Genomic DNA, 4,920 nt, shown 5'->3' with positions numbered 1-4,920 from the left:
AGCACACCTCAACAGGCCAGACCCCTTGGGATCCTCAGACACAGTCTATTTGTAGAAACTCACCACACCTAACTTCCACACTACTCTACTGGCTCTGAGACCCTGCAGGCACACTCCTCCATCTACCTCTCTCGCTCTCTCATTGTGTTTTATAGTAAACCCATTGTTATGGTATGACTGTGTTATTGGCTGTGCTTGTTTGTATGTCTGTGTAGACGTCTGTCTGTTTTCGAGGGAATCGAGGTAGCTAATAACTGAATGGTTACCATAGAAACTACAGTCAGAGCAGGCTGAAATAGTCTGGACTGTCTTGATAACTGAAATAGCATTAATTAGACTGGTAATAACGATACCACCACACCACACACTTGTTTCTCTTGAATCCCGATGTGAAGAGGCTTTACGTAAAGTTTTACAAAACATTTCTTATTGGACAAGTTCAGATAGTCCCTCCCTGTTTCAGTCTGTTCCGTTTAGTGCCTTATGAATACCACCCTCGTCCTAGTCAAAATGTCCCCCTCTCCCTCCCTCTCTCCTTGTCCAAGGTGGAGCTGGTTAAATTGGTTGGTATTTAAGTGGCCCTCCAGACCTGGCCTCAGTCTTAAATGAACGCTTTGTGTCATGTCAACACCAGAAACTTCCTGGACAAGGGCTTGGCTGAGGGAGGAGAGGGGGAGGAGGGGGAGCAGAGAAAAGGGGGAGGCAGCCCCCTGTATTACACAATTCCCCCCATTCACCAAAGGTAACTGTTACTTGAGCTCCCTCACATTGGTCTCGGATGGGGGAGGTATAGAGAGAAGTTGCCGCTTGACACTGATATAAGGATAGGTTTGCGTTTTTCCTAATGGTTAATGATAAGATCTTTGTCTATGGGAGACTAAACAGAGGGGGGAGGGGGAAGAGAGGGAGGGAGTTGAGCGTTTTCAAGAGGCCTTGGCAGACTGACACTCCCAATAAAGCATTGATTGGTTCATAGAGATAAGCATCTCTCGGAGCTCTGGTTGCCGTCTCGACCATTGAGTGTCCTGTCTGTCAAATGTGGGTTCCCACGGAAACAATGACTCCCCTGTCCCCTCGCCCTTGAAAGAGCTTCAAAGACTGTCTGAGAAATGAGTGCGTGTGTGTTTTTGCGTGCGTGTGTGTACACTGCTAAAGGGAGAAACACTTGTCTTCTTTTGGGAGTGTGTATATCTGACAGTGTATACATTTAATTCATGCTTTACTCCATCCACAGTATCATCTCAATGTTTACTTTACTTACAGGTTCAATACTCTAGGTTTCACATGTAACTATTTCCCCAAGATTCACATTGGCTGTCCTTATAACTAGAACAAGACTGGTTGGGATCAAGTTTAAGCTTTAGACCAGACCACACCACTGGCGTACCACACACCTCCACAGCCCCCTCCCCAGATAGCATATGAACAGGTCATAAGACATGGCAAAAAAAAATAGAATGACAGGAAATTAGCTGTAAAACTGCTAAATTTTCTCTCTGCCCCATGGCAATATGTATAGAATTGCAAGACATTTGCTTTAAAACAGCAACCTTTTCTCTCTGTTTGCTGCATTCATTTAATCACTGATAACTGTTTTGGACCTCTTTGCCACTGTGGCCAGGTCCTAATGTCAGGGATCAAAGCTGTTCCTGACAGCCCATCCCCTGGATTTCGAGGAGAGACCCTCTCAACTGAACAATGATCAAATGGTATGAATGAAATAACATCCAAAATCATGAACTATCATATTGGGTGTAATATGCAGCTAGATTCAGATGATATTGGGCATTCGAGGGAATAAACAACATTTTAATGAATTAACTTGTTTCTGTGCTCCTTTCATAGGCCTATGCATGGAGCAACCCATAACAACTTACAATTGACAACTTCGACAGGAGCTTAACACCTCACATCATTTCACTAGAACATAAGAAAAAGGACTACTACTGGATCATAATGGTTACATCTCAGGAACGTGTTGGTGCAGATAAACTCCCACAACAGATTTCCAGATCAGTCCTTGAAGTTCCTATATCCAAATTTGTGCCAAACACTGAAGACAAACAATACCTCAGGAATTAATTCAAAGAACTTGCGGGATGTGTCGTTGTTAGGTAGTTACCACAATTTGAGCACTACAAGTCTAATGTTAAATGGGACTTACCTCACAAATACTCAGATGTAATGGCAAGGAAATCAGATATAATGCCTTTAGGGCTACTGGATGGAAATGAAAGACAGTCAAAAGACATGATGAGGACGATCAAACTACTTAATGAACGTTATGTCCCATTTTCTTCCATAGAAGTAGATGGCAAAACTGCTCAGACCCCGCTTGTGAACTTGACATTACCAGGTGATCAGTTGACATAACAAAATGCAGATGCAGCAATTGGACATTTGAAAAAAGCCCTTGAACCCATAGACAAAGTGAAAGGCCTGCTGTTGCAGACTTCTACTGCGCAATGAACTTACCTTATATACAGGGAGTTCTACAAGACAACGTCCAATGGAGAAATGGGAACTCTCTACCAATTAAGGAACATGTTGAACAGAAGAAATGTGACTCAAAGTGCAGTTGGAGTACAACTCCCCAACGGGCTCAGGAGAGGCGAAGGTCGAGTCATGCATCCTCTGAAACATGACCCGCCTAACCGCGCTTCTTAACACCCGCCCACTTAACCCAGAAGCCAGCCGCACCAATGTGTCAGAGGAAACAACTGACGACCAAAGTCAGCCTGCAGGCGCCCGGCCCGCCATAAGGAGTCACTAGAGCGCGATGAGCCAAGGAAAGCCTCCCCAGACGATGCTGGGCCAATTGTGCGCCGCCCTATGGGACTCCCAGTCACGGCCGGTTGTGACACAGCCTGGGATCGAACCCAGGTCTGTAGTGACACCTCAAGCACTGAGATGCAGTGCCTTAGACCGCTGCGCCACTCGGGAGGCATGTGTAATTATTTTAAAAGAACATATTCTATGTACCATATTTTTACCATTTATTTGTGTAATTACTTTTACTTACAATGTTATGTAATGTTAACATTCTTCCTGTTGTTGCTGTCTGAAACTTTATATAGGAATATGTTTTATGGGCTGTGATGTGAACACTGTGTCAGAGCTGTAACAACTGTTATAGCTCAGCCTTTTACCAATTATCTGGCCAACACTGTGTCACAGCAGTAACAACACTGGGGGAAAGCCCATACTTCTTCTACTTTGAAAGTTGTGTAAAGTTTACAGTAGTACACTTTGTTACTTATTTCATCCAAAAAAGCCAACTACAAGTTAATTTACAATAAAGTCATACAATGAGCATTGATGTTTCCAAATCTGGATTATTTATTGAAGTCAAGTGAAGGATAAAAGTGATATATTTAAAATACACTTTATGAACAAGTAACTATGGGTGACAGGTCACATCTTGACCCACTCTCTACTTTAGATAACTGAAAATGAGTATTAGAACAAATCTTTAAGCTAAATGATTTATTTACAGTGTGTGTATGGCATACATTCTACTATTCCATACAGCTCAATGGTAAAAGGGCCTGTTTCCACAACAATAATATCCTAGACTAAATGCCTTCTTTTGAAGTGTTAAGCAGATGAGACAATACCTACAGTATTAATCAGCACAGCGTGTAAAAGTCCTCATGTATACACAGTCATGTTTGCAAAAGCCCCACGTTGTCCCAACACTGAATCATCATCATCATCATCATCATCATCATCATCATCATTTCTCATGAGTTCATCATTCCCAAAACCTCAGTGATGATAGACAGTAGGACTATTGTATGTCTCATGTCAGTAATGGGCAGAGCAGAAAAAATTTCCTACATTGAGAAAAGTAAGGGAATTGCGCTCAGAATGTTGTCGATGATTTTGTCAGGGTTACCCTCATTGGCTGATGTACAATAAACAAAGACACTCCCATGAACACCTGTGTGCGCCACAAGATCATGTAATTTCTCTCTCAGGTATTGCCTATTCCCTTCACTGACCAGCCTATGTCTTGATTGTAATTGCTGTCCTGCATGCCTCTCCAAAGGACTTGAATTGCCCTCACATACGTCCTTGCAGTTGCATGAGGTAGCACAATTGTCACAGAAGTCATGTTTGGGTGATATTGGTTGTGTGACCTCATCATCAAAGAGCTGTAACAGTGTCACCCACGTGCAGCTGGTACAGTTTGACAAATACAGTGTCATCTTATCTGAAACTGCAACAAGATTTCTTCCCAAGTACAGGATAAGTGAGTGTGAGCTTGTGCCGTCCCTCCCCGCTCTTCCATATTCCTGCATGAAGGACTCAAGGTCTTGAGGTGGTCTAAAGTTGACTACATGATGGACACCCATAAAGTCTACCCTCATTCCCAGTGCTGAAGTAGCCATCACAACTCTGAGATTAGATGACTCATCTTTCAAGGCTGCGATGATGTGCAGTTTTATGTGCTCAAGTGTCTGAGTGGTACATGTTGAAAATATTGTTTTCCAGTCTGCCCTCTGCTCCTGCTGGATGCACAGACTTCTCCCCAAGGAAATGCTGAAAACCCTTGTTGTACAGCAAAGAACAGTCTTCAATTCTCTTACAGTATATGACAGTCCTTGGGTTCTCAGGCCCCTTTGACTCCAACCTTGTGAGTAACCATGAAAACGTCTCTACAGGGTCAGACGACACGTTCTTCACTGCCAGTCTGAGGTGGCCCGGTCAGGACTTTTCACCACCTCAACACTTTTCTGCATGCCCAGCTGCTTCATTATGCTCTTCCTTGTAGCCTTGGAAGCTGTAGCTGTGACGGCCAATACAGTATCTGGACCTGGTAGGAGCGACCACAGCTCACCGACCATTCCACACCACTTCTGAAAAGCAGCCTCTTTCCCATGTGCCTTTCCCCTTTATAGGGAATGGGATAAAAAC

At 43.5% G+C, this 4,920-nt stretch overlaps 1 long non-coding RNA gene across 1 annotated transcript; it reads left to right on the top strand.

The window, feature by feature from the left end:
* The first annotated feature begins 1,279 nt into the window (after positions 1-1,279).
* Positions 1,280-3,315, top strand: LOC311121215. Its single transcript, XR_014612244.1, has 2 exons — positions 1,280-1,709; positions 1,846-3,315. It is a non-coding gene; the product is annotated as an uncharacterized lncRNA (long non-coding RNA).
* The last annotated feature ends 1,605 nt before the right edge of the window (positions 3,316-4,920 follow it).

This window comes from Coregonus lavaretus (assembly GCF_964263955.1).
Source record: "Coregonus lavaretus genome assembly, contig: HAP1_SCAFFOLD_997, whole genome shotgun sequence".
Taxonomy (NCBI): domain Eukaryota; kingdom Metazoa; phylum Chordata; class Actinopteri; order Salmoniformes; family Salmonidae; genus Coregonus; species Coregonus lavaretus.
The sequence above is the reverse complement of the archived record's forward strand: the minus strand, read 5'-3'. Positions and strand labels throughout refer to the sequence as shown.